The following is a 15,430-nucleotide window of genomic DNA, read 5'->3' on the forward strand; positions in this document are numbered from 1 at the left end:
TCATCGTCATAATGGAAGTCTAAGTGAGGAACTGATAAGGAAGTATTATTTTGATTACTTATCGGTATTCATTTTGATCGGATTCGTTTTCCTCATCCCACAACTGCCACCTGTTCTGGAGTCCCTAATGTGTGTCAGGATTAGATAGCAGTTTATTGGGTTGCTCTAGGGAGTATACACATCTAATAATGTAAGAAATCGGATAACGAAGGTAAAGTAGATTAGTGAGATTAGAGGTGAGCAATCAAAGCATTTTGAATAATGACCTTACAGAACTAAGAAAAGAAATTTGGGTGAGATCTTAACAGTAGTGTCTTTGTACTAATGACTAGAGAGTAAATGGAAAATAAATCTAAGTGGCAGTGCCCTGCATTTACCATGTATGTTACTTTTGTCCTATAACATATATGTCAGGAAAGAAATGGAATACGGCAGGTGAATTGACCATGCAAATTGTATGTTTGTGGATTATCATGAGCCTCCCCACATTGAAAACACATGCAAAACCTATTCCTGAAAAATGCAGCAGCACGTGTTTCTTTGATGGGAAATTGAAAGGAACTCTGATATTACTCGGCAGCTTACATATTTTAGAAATTGAATTCAACCAAAACTGTACTTTACATGTCCAAAATTGTAATTTACTGCAGTTAGTAAAGGAATAATGCAAGCCACTGTATAGATTTGTTTAGCCTGTAGTACTCTGAACTATTTTCAAGTAGCTATATCCATATAAAGGTAACATTACCATTAGGAAGAGCAGGGATACTCCTGAAAGTTCAATGCCTCTTTGTTATTTATGAAATAAAGTACCTACTACGGTATATTATAAGAATACTGCAAGTCACAGAATTTGTTTTGGGCCACACATAGGAACAGACCAAAGGCAGAGTTCCTTTATGAGGTCATGGAACTCCGAGGTGACTTGCAATTGCCTTATAACGCAGGTCAGATGGTTCTGTATTCCTTATCACAAATGGACAAACGATCCACTTAATGTCAGAATGCCTAAATCCTTGGAGTGGTACTCTTTCATATGAAAGAGATAGGATGTTGCAGATGTGAAGAATAAAAGTAGAATCTGTAGAGCAAAATTGAGCACACCAAAAAGCAGTTAGATATTTGCTGTAAAAAGATATTAGAATCAGTTTAATAAAAGTCAGATAAAAACACTGCTGCTCAGAATCTGTAAAAACATGCCAAGAGATTCGGTTTCCTAATATTACCCAATTATCTGAAGCCAAAAAAAAAAAATCTGCAGAAGGAAAAGCCAGGTTTAGGTTTTGCTGTTTAAACTGAAACCTTAATTATAGTCCCTTTCTGGCAGCAGGAATTGCCATTTCCGAACTCAACTGTAATAAGTTATTAGAGCTGAACAGCTACAAAATGGTGTTATTACAGGCGACTAGATGTCACAAGTCATCAGTAATAATAAATTAGAGACGGGCTTTTATAAAGTAACTTCAGATTTCCACATATTATATAGTTACTTTATCAATTAGCATCTGATGTAATAAGCATTTGCAGATCCAAAAAGCCAGCGCAATGGAGTGGATGGGTTTGTGTTGGTGTAAATAACATCCAAATACAATAAATGCTAATTGTCAATCACAAAGCGTATAACAATTCACAAACCTGAATCATGAGCCACCATGTCATTTGAGTGCTTTGCAATGCCCAGCACATTCACAAAACAGTATTGTTAATTTTTGGCCCTTACACAAAATAGAATTGCTGTTAACGCAAACCTGGAATGCAGCGATAAAGTTATTGGTCCTAGGTGAGCCACACCCACCACAATCCTCTCCGTTTTCCAATTGAGATGCCTGTCTTTAAGAACAGTAAAGGCCTTGTTTGCCCCGTGCAATCTTAAAATGGAAGCCTACTGTTCAAGTTTCTATTTCTTGATTAGAATCCCAGTGCAACACAGCACAAAGGACCCATCTGAATCATGCCTATTCATTACCCGAGCCTGCAGCCAGGGCTGGCTCTCGGGCAGTGCAGTCGGTGCAGCCGCATCCGGTGTTGACCTCGGTGGGTGTCATGTTTAGAAATAACACAGACTTAAAAAGCACATGCTACACAGTTCCTTGTGTGTCCAGCAGTTTTAAGGCAACAATGTTGAGATAATTCTGGTGATTAATGGGGTAAAGCGCCCCCCGCCAAAGTGGGGGGGCGCGACCCGTTAGGAGCCGGGGGCTACGTGGCCCCTGCACTCCCCCTTGGTGCGCACCCAGGGTGCGCAGTTCGCGGGACGGACTTCCGCCCCCGGGCCTCGCGAGGCCCGGGGGCGGAAGTCCTCCCCCAGGAAGGAATGTTGGGTCCACGTTTGGCCCCAACCGGTTCTGGCCGCCGCGGGCTGGTGGGGGGGCTATTTAACGGCCCCACCCAAGAGGGCAAGTCCTTCTTCACCAGCTCGCGGCGGCGACCAGTTGCTGCACCTTCCCCCGTGACCCAGGGCACAACACCAGTACTGGGGTTAGAAGGGGTCTTGGCGGATATCCGCAAATCCTTGGCCTCTTTGGCACCCGCGGCACAGGCAGGGGACCCTCCCGCCCCCTTAACAGGGGTGGCCTTGCCCGCAGCAGTACCTACAGCACTGCCTGTGCCCCCGCCTGCTTCTAAGGCTCTCGAGCATCTTGCACCGGTACAGGACTCATCCAGGCAGACATTGCTGGAAGTATCCAGGTTGTTAGCCAGTATTAGTGCTCCACCTGTTAACTCGCCCCCTCCTACAACACCGTGGGTGGCGGATGATTCTTTACAGAACACACTAAGGGGGTCATTCTGACCCCGGCGGTCTAAGACCGCCGGGGCCAGGGTCGGCGGGAGCACCGCCGACAGGCCGGAGGTGCTCCCAAGGGCATTCCGACCGCGGCGGTAAAGCCGCGGTCGGACCGGCAACACTGGCGGTCTCCCGCCAGTGTACCGCCACCCTTTGGAATCCTCCAAGGCGGCGCAGCTAGCTGCGCCGCCGAGGGGATTCCGACCCCCCCTACCGCCATCCAGTTCCCGGCGGTCCGCCCGCCGGGAACCGGATGGCGGTAGGGGGGGTCGCGGGGCCCCTGCAGTGCCCATGCCACTGGCATGGGCACTGCAGGGGCCCCCGTAAGAGGGCCCCTACAAGTATTTCACTGTCTGCTTGGCAGACAGTGAAATACGCGACGGGTGCAACAGCACCCGTCGCACCTTCCCACTCCGCCGGCTCGATTACGAGCCGGCATCCTCGTGGGAAGGGAGTTTTTCCCTGGGCTGGCGGGCGGTCTTTTGGCGACCGCCCGCCAGCCCAGGGAAAACTTAGAATACCCTCCGCGGTCTACTGACCGCGGTGCGGTATTTCGGAGGGGGGAACTCTGGCGGGCGGCCTCCGCCGCCCGCCAGAGTTAGAATGACCCCCTAAATGAGCTAAAGCGGCAGGTGGATGCGCTATCGGCTGCACATACAACGAACCTACAGGCATCGGGACTCAGTCAGAGTGTCACCCTGACACCTGTCGCTGTTGTCGCATCGCCTCCCATAGTTCAAAATGTCCAGCCTGGGCCCAGCAAGGTTCCAGTTCAGGATAACTCTACAAAGGAAGGGACATCAGATGCGGTGCTATCCAGACCAGGTAAGCTGACAGCGCACGTGGCTGCAGAGGTTAAGGAGAAGATCTGGAAAGGGGAATTTGTGGATATCTTTTCATTAATAAGGGCAAAAAGGAGGGAGGCAGAGTCAAAAGAGAAAGAACCCAAGTCTGCATTCTTTGGGGAGAGGAAACCCCGAGTGGAAGAGAGCATTACTAATTGGTTATTGGGTTTTAATGTATTCATGTCAGTCTGGGTGGAGAAAAAAACAGAGTTGGCCTCCTCTTTGATATACTATGCAAACAAAATATTGAAGGCCCAGCACACTTATGGGGGGTATGCTTGGTTAGAATACGACAGGGACTTCCGCTGGGCTAGAGTGGAGGATCCATCCATCGGTTGGGATCAAACTGAGGTTGAAGTATGGCTGGAATGCGTGAACAACAAGGTTTCTGGGAGGCAGCCCTTTCGGACTCAGGCCCATAGCGAGAGGAAGGGCTCTTGCTGGGCATTCAACCGAAACGGATGTTCCCGTCCCGCAGGGTCTTGCAAGTTCAAGCACAACTGTTCTTTCTGCGGGCACCCCTCCCACCCGGAAACTAAGTTTATCAAGAAGTCTAAGGAGAGGGGCAGGGATTCAAGTAAGCCAGCAAATTGACCACCCTCTGCCTTCTCCTATTAGACGAAACACATTGCTCCCATGGTTACGGGCTTACCCTGCATTAGATGCAGCAAAGTTACTTTTTCACGGGTTTTCCTACGGGTTCAGGATCCCCGCCTCAAATGTCACACCTTTAAATCACTGTAAAAACTTAGTCTCAGCATCACAGAACTCTTGCGTGGTGGCCAGGAAGCTGGCAAAGGAGCGGGCCTTGTGGAGGTTGGCGGGCCCCTTTACAAGACCACCTTTATCCGGCTTTGTGTGCTCCCCCTTGGGAGTGGTGCCCAAGAGGGAACCAGGGCAGTTCAGGCTGATTCACAATTTGTCTGCCCCACGAGGGTCATCGGTTAACGATGCCATTGACCTCCAGCTTTGCTCCGTCCGATATGCATCAGTCGACAACGCATTGGTAAAGTTAAGGGCACTGGGCCAAGGGGCCCTGTTAGCAAAGACCGACATTGAGTCAGCGTTCCGTCTTCTCCCAGTCCACCCCGATGATTATCCTCTCCTGGGTTTTCAGTTCCTTGGGGAATACTTCTATGATAAATGCATGCCCATGGGTTGTAGTATATCATGTAGCTATTTTGAACAATTCAGCACCTTTCTCCAATGGGCTTTCTCACTTCGCACTGGTCACCGCGATGTCATTCATTATTTGGACGATTTCCTAATCTTGGGTCCCCCTGGGTCTGACAAATGCGGGTGGGCACTCCAGGCGTTGACCGCTATGTTTGAGGAATTCGGGGTTCCTTTGGCCCCCGAAAAGACGGCCGGTCCCACCACGTGCATCACTTTCCTGGGAATTGAAATCGATTCGGTGGCCGGGGAGTGTCGCTTGCCTCAGGAGAAGTTGTTAGCTTTCAAGGAATCCATTCATGTAATGTTGTCTCAGGAGAAAGTTACCCTACACCAGCTTCAGGTGCTGGTAGGCCAACTAAATTTCGCAGTGAGAATCATCCCCATGGGCCGCCCCTTTTCCAGATCCATCGCTCGTTCAATGTCCGGGCTGGTTGAAAAACATCACCACACCCGGCTATCCGTGGAGGTTAGGGGAGACCTAAGGTTGTGGGAGTCTTTTCTGAAAAATTTAAATGGTGCGGTCATTTGGCCTATAAAGGCAATCTCCAGCCCAACACTGGGTTTGTATACGGATTCGGCTGGTAGCATAGGTTTTGGTGCAATTTTGGGCCCCCGGTGGTGCAGAGCTGACTGGCCCGTAGACTGGGTTGGCAAGGGATGGACCAAGAACATAGCCTTCTTGGAGTTATTCCCTATCGTAGTAGCAGTTAATATCTGGGCGGAGATATTGAAGAACAGGGTGGTAATCTTTTGGTCTGACAACATGGCAGTAGTAGAAGTCATTAACCGCCAAGGGGCTTCATGCCCGCTGGTCCTACGCCTATTGAAGCACCTGATCTTAACATGCTTGCAACACAACATTACTTTCAGAGCTAAACATGTGCCGGGGGTTCATAACAACGCTGCTGACGCTCTGTCTCGCTCATTAATGCAGGAATTTCTGCGGTATCACCCCCAGGCGATGGAGAAGATGTCGGAGTTCCCAGAGTCTCTGTGGAGAATTGGTGCCCCGCCCTCCCCGATTTAGTAGCAGCATCTCTAGCACCACGTACTAAGAAAGCTTACGAGAATGATTTTTATAATTACAGGCGTTTCTTACAGTCACAGCAGATCTCTGAACCATTCACTGAGTTCGCGGTTTGTGCTTTCATGACGCATCTAAAAACCCAGGGGCGCCCAGTATCGTGCGCAAAGGCTTATTTGTCCGCAATACGTTTCTTCGCAAAGATCAGCCAACTCGAGGCACCCTTGAATACATTTATTATAAATAGGGCTTTATCAGGTTGGGCCAGGGTGGCTCGTGTTCAAGCAGATTCTAGGCGCCCCATTACCGCACCCCTGCTCGGGAACATACTGGGCGCACTTCCAGGCATCTGCTCGTCCCCCGCAGAGGCTGCTTTATTCTCCGCGGCTTTCGCGGTGGCCTTTTACGGGGCCTTCCGAATCAGTGGATTGGTGGGCGCGGCCAAGGGCGACCATGCGGGGGGCTACAATGGGGCGACATTACGTCCGGCGCTGGGTTCCTTTCGATAGTCTTGCGCAAATCAAAAACAGACCAGCTTCAGAGGGGGGCGCGTATCTCACTCTGGGCCGCACCCGGTTCACCATTATGCCCAGTACGGCTTACAAATAATTACCTCCAGGTCCGCCCCCGGGCTGGCTCGTCCGCCTTGTTCTTACACCTCAACAGGGATTGCTTATCGCGTTATCAATTCTTGATGATCTTCAAGTTGGCCTTGAGGTCTTTAGGCGTGGAACAAGCGGGTTACTCCTCCCATTCATTTAGAATAGGGGCAGCCACACTAGCTGCAGGTGCTGGATTGGCGGCCACCACGGTAAAAGGCATCGGCCGGTGGTCATCGGAGTGTTACAAACGGTACATTAGGCCGGAATTGGTTTAAAGGTAGCACTGTGCTTGTATATGAATGCCTCACGCTCTTTTCTTTTCATTTCAGTACAATGTCTCAACGTGTAGTTTGGGTTCTGGGGCATTCATTTGTTCGTAGGGCGGCATACCGGGTGCAACAGCTCCGTGGGTCGAATCCAGCGATGGTTCAAGGTGTGGCGTTCCGCTGGTTTGGAATTGGCGGTGCGGGCGTCACTTATTTACAACATTTGGTCAATATGGCGAAGGGATGCGCCGTGCTCCAGTCCCCGGATCTTGTCATTATTCACATAGGAGGCAACGACTTGGTGCGATTGGGCCGCAAGACTCTAAGAGAAACGGTATTTTTAGAGATTACTAAATTGGCAAAGCAATTTCCAAATGCTGAGATTGCATGGTCCCACATGGTGCCATGTCGTAAATGGGGTGCTGGGATCAAGTCAAGGACTATCAACGTTTCGGTGCGACGGCTGAACGCCGAGATGGCAAAACTGTGCCCGGGCCCAGGGCGGCTATGGAACATCCCCCACAAACTATTAAAGGGCTCACACATGTTCCACAAGGACCAGGTGCATCTATCTGATACAGGGACTGATCAATTCATTTGCGACAAGTGGGCTTTTGCGCGTGGTTTGTTTTATGGTGGGGAGGGCGAAGGACCTTTTGGGCCCTGGTCGCCCTCGTGGCGGAAATTGAGATGTGACTAGAAGCAACAGGGGGGGTCCCCAAGGTGGGGCCCTCGGGAGGACACCTGGGATAGGATCCTGAAGTTCTGAGCCAACCAACGGATGTACACACCAGATCAAGGGGTAAGGGAGCTCAGATCGCTGGGGGGAACATGGGGCTCCAGCCCTTGGCCGCCCCGTTACACCCCGAGTCTGATTGGTGTTTGGAGGAGGGGGCGGAACCCGAAGCATGAGGACAAGGTACAGTGATGTAGGCAGGGTAACCGCCCCTCCTAGGGATACAGGTGATAGATGGGTCACCTGTGTGGTCCAATGGTGGTTCAGGACAGGAAGGGATCCTGTCAGATTTGATTTATGGTCACAGAAATGCTCATGACGTGTAGATAAAGATGTGTAGATATTGTTATGCTTGAAAAGTTATGAGATGTTTGATGTTTGAATAAAACACTTCCAGCGTTTAATAGTGGTCAATTGTATATTTCTGGTGGGGAGAGGGGATCACATGGAGGCCTCCGGGTCCTATTCCTGCTGGAGAAACTGGAGTTTTGTGTACTGGCAGTTTTCACTCATGATTAAGTAGTGCAGAGGGTTAGTATGCCTGCTGCAAAGAACTTGTACCACACAAATCACGGAACTGTATTTTTTATGTGGATGGGTCAGTGGGTTACTGCTTTTGTCAGTCAGATTCTTTTGTTATATGTTGTTTATAAGTTATAATCCTAATATAGCACAGTAAGCTATGAACTGTCTTCAAAGAGCTACATGCAACTGTATGGTATAGGTTAGAAGGTTATGTTTTTCCCCAGTGTTTCATTATCCCATTATTGCTAAAAATGGTTAGTTTGGATATAAATACATATTTATGAGTAGTGCCAACCTCAACCACTGTGGTAAGCTTTAAATCCTGAGTTCGAACGTCTACAGACCAAACACTACTGCCTAGTAGTATCGGGGAAATGTGATTCCTCTACCTCGTAATTCTCAATGTCTTATGTAACATTTCCTATAGACTGATATCCACACGTATTATTCATTGGCTCTTTATAATGTGTGTGTGAGCTAAAGTGCTCTGACATCCTACACTGGTATGAGTAGCACTATAAAACAAAAAAATGTATGTGAGAGAGGGGTTATGGAGAGAAAAGGGGCACTGAGGGAAATTTGTGGAGAAGAAGGTTTTTGGGGAGGGTGCCAACAAAAACTGATGCACTGGGCATTACCAGTGCTAAAGCCGATCCGGCCTGCAGCTATGGGGTTGCCCTTGTTTGATTGCTCCATACTGCCACTATTTATCTGATGCCAAGCAAAAGAGTCTTTGCTGTAATGGAAAACCCTGGCAGTGGTACACTACTCCTGCCCATACTACTACATATGGTTGTCAATCTCTGATGTCAGTCACATTTATGTAAGAGTTCACAATGCCTTGACTGACCCGCATCCAATGGCACTTCTTTTTTTTTAATTTTATTCTTTACATGGTGTGATAAAACCTATGGATGTGAATTTACTTTACTCTAACTACACTAGCAATAAATAACTGCCTTGCAATAGAAAAAGATGAATTACAATAATAATGATGATAACAATTTATTCATTTCCCAACAGCTCAAATGGTTCTCAAAAGTTCACATTTGTTGATCAGCTGTTATATATTTACAAGTGTGTCTGTGGAGATCGCTAACGCACAGTCTGTTCCAGATTCATTTACAGTCGTTCAGGGCTTGAGGTGATGGATAGGACACTAACTGCCACCTCTTCTGGGTGAGGGCATTGGGGAGAGATGTAGGTGATGGATGCAGTGGGAATGTTAGTGAGAAGAGATAGAGCTTTCAAACAGGGTTGGATTTGTGCCTGGCCAATGAGGGGATTGCTAGAACTAGGTGTTTTTCCTGAAGATAAGCAATTGCTCGCCCGGGTTGGCATTAGTAACTATGGAGCTCTGTAGGCACTGGGCTCATTGAAAAGGAGCAACAGATTGAGTTATTCATGTGCAGGGTGAGGGCAGTAAAATCCCAAGAGCAATTTTTCAGAGGAGAGAGCTTGCAGACCAGGAATATGGGTATTGGTTACAATGGGCCTTGTATATAACGAGGAGGATTCTGAATTTAGCTCAGGGATTCAAGGCCACATGGCTAAACAGTCTAAGAGATTTCATGGTGGAGTATTTCTTAGGAGTGGGGATCCACTTGGTTGTGAGAGTTTGCCCTAAACGTAGGTCATTAACGGTGTACTCACGGATATCATCACAACCATACATTACAGTATCCCAGGACTGTCTGAAATGTCATTTGTGAGGTATTCCCCAGCAAGTTTTCCTTATTTGGATGCCAAAACTGACTAAAACTGGAATATGAGTTTTTATACGAGGACTGAAGGATGGTGTTGCGATGAGGTAACTGCGATGGATGGATTTCCTTAGGGGGTATGTGTGTGAAGATTCTGCAGGATTTGGTTTCGAGGAGCTGCATCTCTACTCACATTACAAGTGGATTGTGGGCTTTTTGCATTCTCAGAAAACAGTACACTGGATCAAAGGATTTTATGATGCCATTTTCCAAATACTTGTGTATCATCAGCAGATTACCCGATAAAAAAGTCATACGCATGTAAAAGTTCCTCAAGTGGGTATATGTGTGTATTAAATAGTAGTGCCTAGTGGGCAGCTAAAGAGGAATGACTGTCCAAGCAGCATTCCCCCTTTATAGAAAGCATTTCATTTTTTAAGGAAATATTTGATGTTAAAAATAGGTAATTCCACATCCACATTGTGTTATAGGATTTTAATTAATTAGTTGTTGTCTATAGGGTTAAATGTATTGTATTTCTACAGTATCTAGTGCTGTTAATTTGCTGGTGTCACAGGTGAAATATGCTAGGGAATCCATTATGTGCTGCTCATGTGGAGGAACCAGACTGACGTAACCAAATATGCATTAGCAAAAATGCAGAGCTATACCCAAGTACAGGAAATCTTACTATTTCCCATACTAGAGATGCCACATTGGATTTAAGTCAAAAGGTCCCGGATTTCTCTGAATCAGGTTTAATTTTAGGATAAATAGCCTAACTAGTGCCTGTTTTAGGGAGGTAGGTACTTGTTCTTTTAAGAAGAGGGTGATATTGAGGCACATGCGTGGGCTGAGAAATGGTGAGGTTGCTTTGACGAGAATTATGTGGCTTCCTGAGTTAAGTTTACATGAGGAGAATTGCATGTTGCTACCAAGCTTGAGGATGTCAAGACTGACGTGAGGGAGTGCCGAGGGCAGTGATGATATGGGGGGGGGGGGGGAAATCAGAGGTTGCCTGCTTCACAATCTCAAAAGATATGGAAGAGACAGCAAAGCAGGGGCGGTTTCTGCCTTAGGGTGCTGGGGCGTTCCCCCACTGATAGTTTTCCTCCTTCTCCCCCCATTATGTGTGAATAAACAAACAATCTATTATCTTCCTGTGTCCGCCTGCGGCAGTTACAGCCTTCACTGCAGCCGCGGGCGGTTTCAGTTCAGCTCTGACGGGGATGGGGCCTAATTGACTAGACTACACATAATATGATGGCACTGGAGGGCAGACAGCGGCGCCTAGTGCGCATGTTGGGTGGGACGGCTGCCCTTCTCTGGCCAGCCTGACATGCACTAAAGGCTTCTCTTCACTTGCTCATTAGAAAGTGGGTGTTGCTCAAAGCTGCAGCTCCCAGTTTACCGATGAGCGGTGAATTGGCCTGCTCACACCAATCCTGGCGCTGCTCTCATGCTGTGTAACAGTGAGGGAGCAGCATCAGGATTGGCTAAAACGTGGTTGCTGGGCCTAGTCTAGGCCTCTAGTGCAAGTTGTACACATGGCACCGGAAGGGTGGGAGTCTCTGCCTGGCAATGGAGCTTGACCAATCACTGTAATGGCTTGGCGTGAAGCCATGCAGTAATTGGACACCTTTGGTGCTGCTGGATAGGGCTGCTCAGGGCCCAGGAGGTCCGGGTGAAGATCACATCTTGTGGTGTCCTCACCTCATCGAGCTGTCATGCTCTGGTGTGCGCATTTTCCTCCTGACTTTGAGGCGACGAAGATTCTCCTCGCACTCAGTGGAGTCAACTGGACAGTGGGCAATATTGGTGGCAACAACACTCACTAACAGTCAGCCACGTTTACCTGAGGCCTGAGAAACTAAAGTAGGTGGCACAAAGTTGTTTTGTTTGAGCTTAACCTGTATTATATAATTTGAATAATGATTTACTTTCCGCCATCTCTTCCACGCGCTCTTGTTCTCATGTTAGTGTATGCCTCAATCACGGCAGGAGGTGCAATTCCCGACGATGGGTGAAAGGACTCCACTGCTTTAGATGTTTGCCCTCTAGGATCATAGTACTGGACAACTCTTCTGCCCCTCAGCCTCAGGCAGGAGGACAATGCCTGGATAAACCTGGGTTATTTCCTCCAAAAACATGAGGAAGTTGTTTTTACAAAACAAAAACGTTCTGGAAACGCCAACACAAAAGTTTCTGCTCACTTCTACCTCTGCCCATGCATACATAAAGTCCACTGAAGGCAAATAACTGGCATTATTAAGTGTCTCTTGAGATTGTGGTTCACTTTGATCTAGGAGCATAAAGTCCCTTATTTGTGACAATATATCCAAAGGCACGCGACACAGTTGATACACATGACACAGACTAAAAATAGGTTGGCTTGTGGTTCCTGGCAGAGCACACGTTTGCAGAGTTTGGTGTCAGTTTTACCATTGCATGAACAAAATTAGGAGGGCTCCAGTGGTCTGCGTAAAACATCATAGACCGAAAATGAAGACATAATGCAGACAGAAAACAGGTTATTGCTATTTTTAGTGCCAAAGCTCAGAATTAATTCAGTACAAGCCACAGCTATTCCACATGGTGTAAGTAACAATGCCGAGATCCTTAGACAAAAAGAAGGGAGTGAAATTAGTAACCATGACAACCCTGGCTCTTTCTGCTGACAAATTATACAGTTGCAGACACCGAGGGGAATGCCAGTTGTATACATGGTTTTTGGCAACTGCAATTAATTACTGTGATTTAGTTTCGTGCATTTTAACGGAGAGCTGCATAGCGGGTGTATATTTCTCATTATTAGCAATATTACTGGTTATGCCCTGGAAAATTTTATTTTTGTAACAATTGAGAGTGTGCTAGAGCAAAGATTGGTCATATTCCAATGCAACTCTTAATCAGATTTTTGTTAGCAGCTCTCTTCTCCCTGCAAGTCTCTTGTCCCTTGCTCGGTACTCTCTCCTCACTCCACGCCTCTCGCCCCTCCCTGGCTGCTAGGTGGTCCAGGTGTAAACATAGGAGCATACATCGTGCGTCGGGCCGGGCCTAGAGAGTGAGTGAAGGGAGCGCAGGTAAGTCTGTGGGGCTGGTGCATGCCTGGGGTACTTCAGGAGGCTGAGGGGCAGATCTGCTGCTGCCAAGCGGCCTAGGGCACATCACGCTTTTTAGTCAACAGCTCTTTCCACGCTGGGGTTTTCGAACCCTCAATTACAGAGATAAGAGAGAAACTACAAGTTCCAGAATACAACAGGCAGTTTACTGGTTGAAAATCCCCGCCACTCCATGTCTCACAGTGCAGTCTGCAGAGGTCAACAGGTTTCAATTAGAATATCTTGGGTCAAACTTTGGTGGGGGGCTGAGCACGAGAATATTCATACCACGCCCACCATTCATTTATAAAATCATTTAGTTTAGCAACATACCAGAGATCATTGAAAATGTTACGTTTTTTCCCTGAGTGTGATGAGCAGAGAAAATAGCACAAGTGGTGATTAACCTGTACGTGCATTGTCACGATTAAACTATTCCAGGGATACGTTACACTGTTCTGTGTTTTACTCCCTATGCTACTACCCTCTCCGACCTCATGTCTTTCCTTATGTGCTGTACAGATGACCCCTGTCAGCCCTGCCGTATCAGTGCTTCCTACCTGTGCAATAGAGCTATCCCTCAACTCCACATATATATGAGGTTTAGGCTTCAGAAAGCAGACATATCCCTCGATTGCACAGACTTAGGAGGCTCAGGCTTCAGACGGCAGATCTGTTCCTCAACTGCAGAGCTGTAACATGATTAGCATTCAGATAGCAGAGCTGTCCCTCGACTGTACAGATGTAGCTGGGTTAGGCTTCACACTGCAGAACTATCCCTCCAATGTACAATGTAACAGGCTGTCAAATGTTTACTTTATGGTTAATTGATCTCAATTAGATGTGGAGTGCCTGTAGGTTGCCCTACTACCTTTTAATGTTTATTTCTTGCTGTCTCACTATGTCCTGTCCGAGAAATTATAATAGCTTGTATTTCCTCAGTAGATTTAATTCTAAAGGTATATCAATACATAAAGAAATTTGTGAATATCAAAGTCTGTTATGAAGTTCTGTGGTTATACTGAATAAGCAGCTACCTACATTGTCATATGAAATCTCTTTATTGATGTCATAACTACACTTTCACAATTGCTTTATTAACCTTCTTGCTTTCTCAAATTTGCTCGAAAATGCACCATTTGCCCACTCTTTTTACAATATTTTCCTCAGGAGAACCCCCCTCGAATCACCCCTTATGCCAGTCGGGCTTGCTCGATATGCTCACTTGCCACAGTGCACTCATCCACAACTTTTATGTCCCACCACTTTCAAATGTCACTAGCTGCCACTGCAGCAGAGGATGTGTAGAGAGTTGTGCTCTTTTCAATTTTAGAGGTGGACCTAATTTTCCTAAGACATCGCAGGATTTCCTTTATGGACTTGAGTGAGTTAATGTCTAGTAATAAGCAATCATTATTAGCGTGAGGGTAAACATCAGGGTAAACAGTAAGTTGGTGTGATTTGATGTAATTCATTCTGATTGATAGAATTATTCTTTTATTTTTGAATAATTATTTAGTGGAAACCTGACGACCAGCCCAGTATGCATCATTTTGAAAATATAAGTCATGTTTAACAGGCCAAACATGCTATAGAAATATACAACATTCACGTTTGCAAACCTCTGGCTAGAGAATGCTGAAATTGTAATTCCATTGCATCTCTCAAAACAATTATGACTGGACAGTGAATGCTGCAAAATGTACTTTTGAAACTCAGTACTGAATATTCATGTAAAAAGACTCTTCGGGGCGGGAGAGGGTGGGGGAAGGGATGCTGGTGACACACTGTTTTGATTTACACTTCAGACCGAGCTGAAAACAATCTCTGAAATGCACTTTTTAGTTTAAAGAAGACATTTATTATTACTTCACCACGAGGTTCCTGAGAAGAGATTAGTAGGTTGGAGGCACACGATTAAAAATAGTCACAGCAATGAAAGGAAAGTATATCAAAGTGATTCTCAATTGCAATGTACACAGCAAATATATGTGATTATATTATAGCATAACTTCAAAGCAAAGAATAAAAGTCAAAATTCATCACCGTAGTAAGGCCTATCACTGCTATTCATCTTTCTCATGCCTGCAAGTTGATGACTCCTGTTCAACTGCGAGAAAGAGATTTTCCACCCCCACGGGACAACGGCAGGCAGCTGGCGCCCGTTCCTGACTGAAGTCTCAGAATTCCACGCTACCGAACAGATTAATCTGTTTGATATCCTTTGAATAGAGAACTTTCCAGAAAGCCCTCCCCCTTGGAGGAGAGTTATAAAAAAGTGCTGGCTACTGTAGATCAGAGTTGGGAGAAAAGAAAAACAAGCGTCGGAGGGTGGCCAAGTCTCCACAGCTCGTTCCCCTTCCCAAGGCTGAGTAGAGGGAAAAAAACTAAATGTGCGCTCCCTTATCATGCTAGGGTTCTGTGAGAGAAAAACACAAGCTTAGTTTACCATGTCGAAAAACACAGCTCATCTGCAATGTCTCAACTGCAATGTCTAATGCCACGATAAAGTCAATAGGCAGCTAACCTGAATAGTCTAATGCCACGTTAAAGTCAATAGGCAGCTAACCTAAATACAAAATGTACTGTCTAATGCCACGTTAAAGCCAATAGGCAGCTAAACTGAATACAACATGTAATGTGCTACTGGTGAACATTGAACAACTA

The 15,430-nt window shown here is 46.6% G+C and overlaps 1 protein-coding gene across 2 annotated transcripts in view; it reads right to left on the bottom strand.

Annotated features, from left to right (window-relative positions):
- LOC138296311 (zinc finger protein 398-like) overlaps nucleotides 1-15,430 on the bottom strand; it is a 98,022-nt gene that overhangs the window by 41,282 nt on the left and 41,310 nt on the right. The window lies entirely within an intron of this gene.

Source organism: Pleurodeles waltl, chromosome 5 (assembly GCF_031143425.1).
Source record: "Pleurodeles waltl isolate 20211129_DDA chromosome 5, aPleWal1.hap1.20221129, whole genome shotgun sequence".
NCBI lineage: Eukaryota > Metazoa > Chordata > Amphibia > Caudata > Salamandridae > Pleurodeles > Pleurodeles waltl.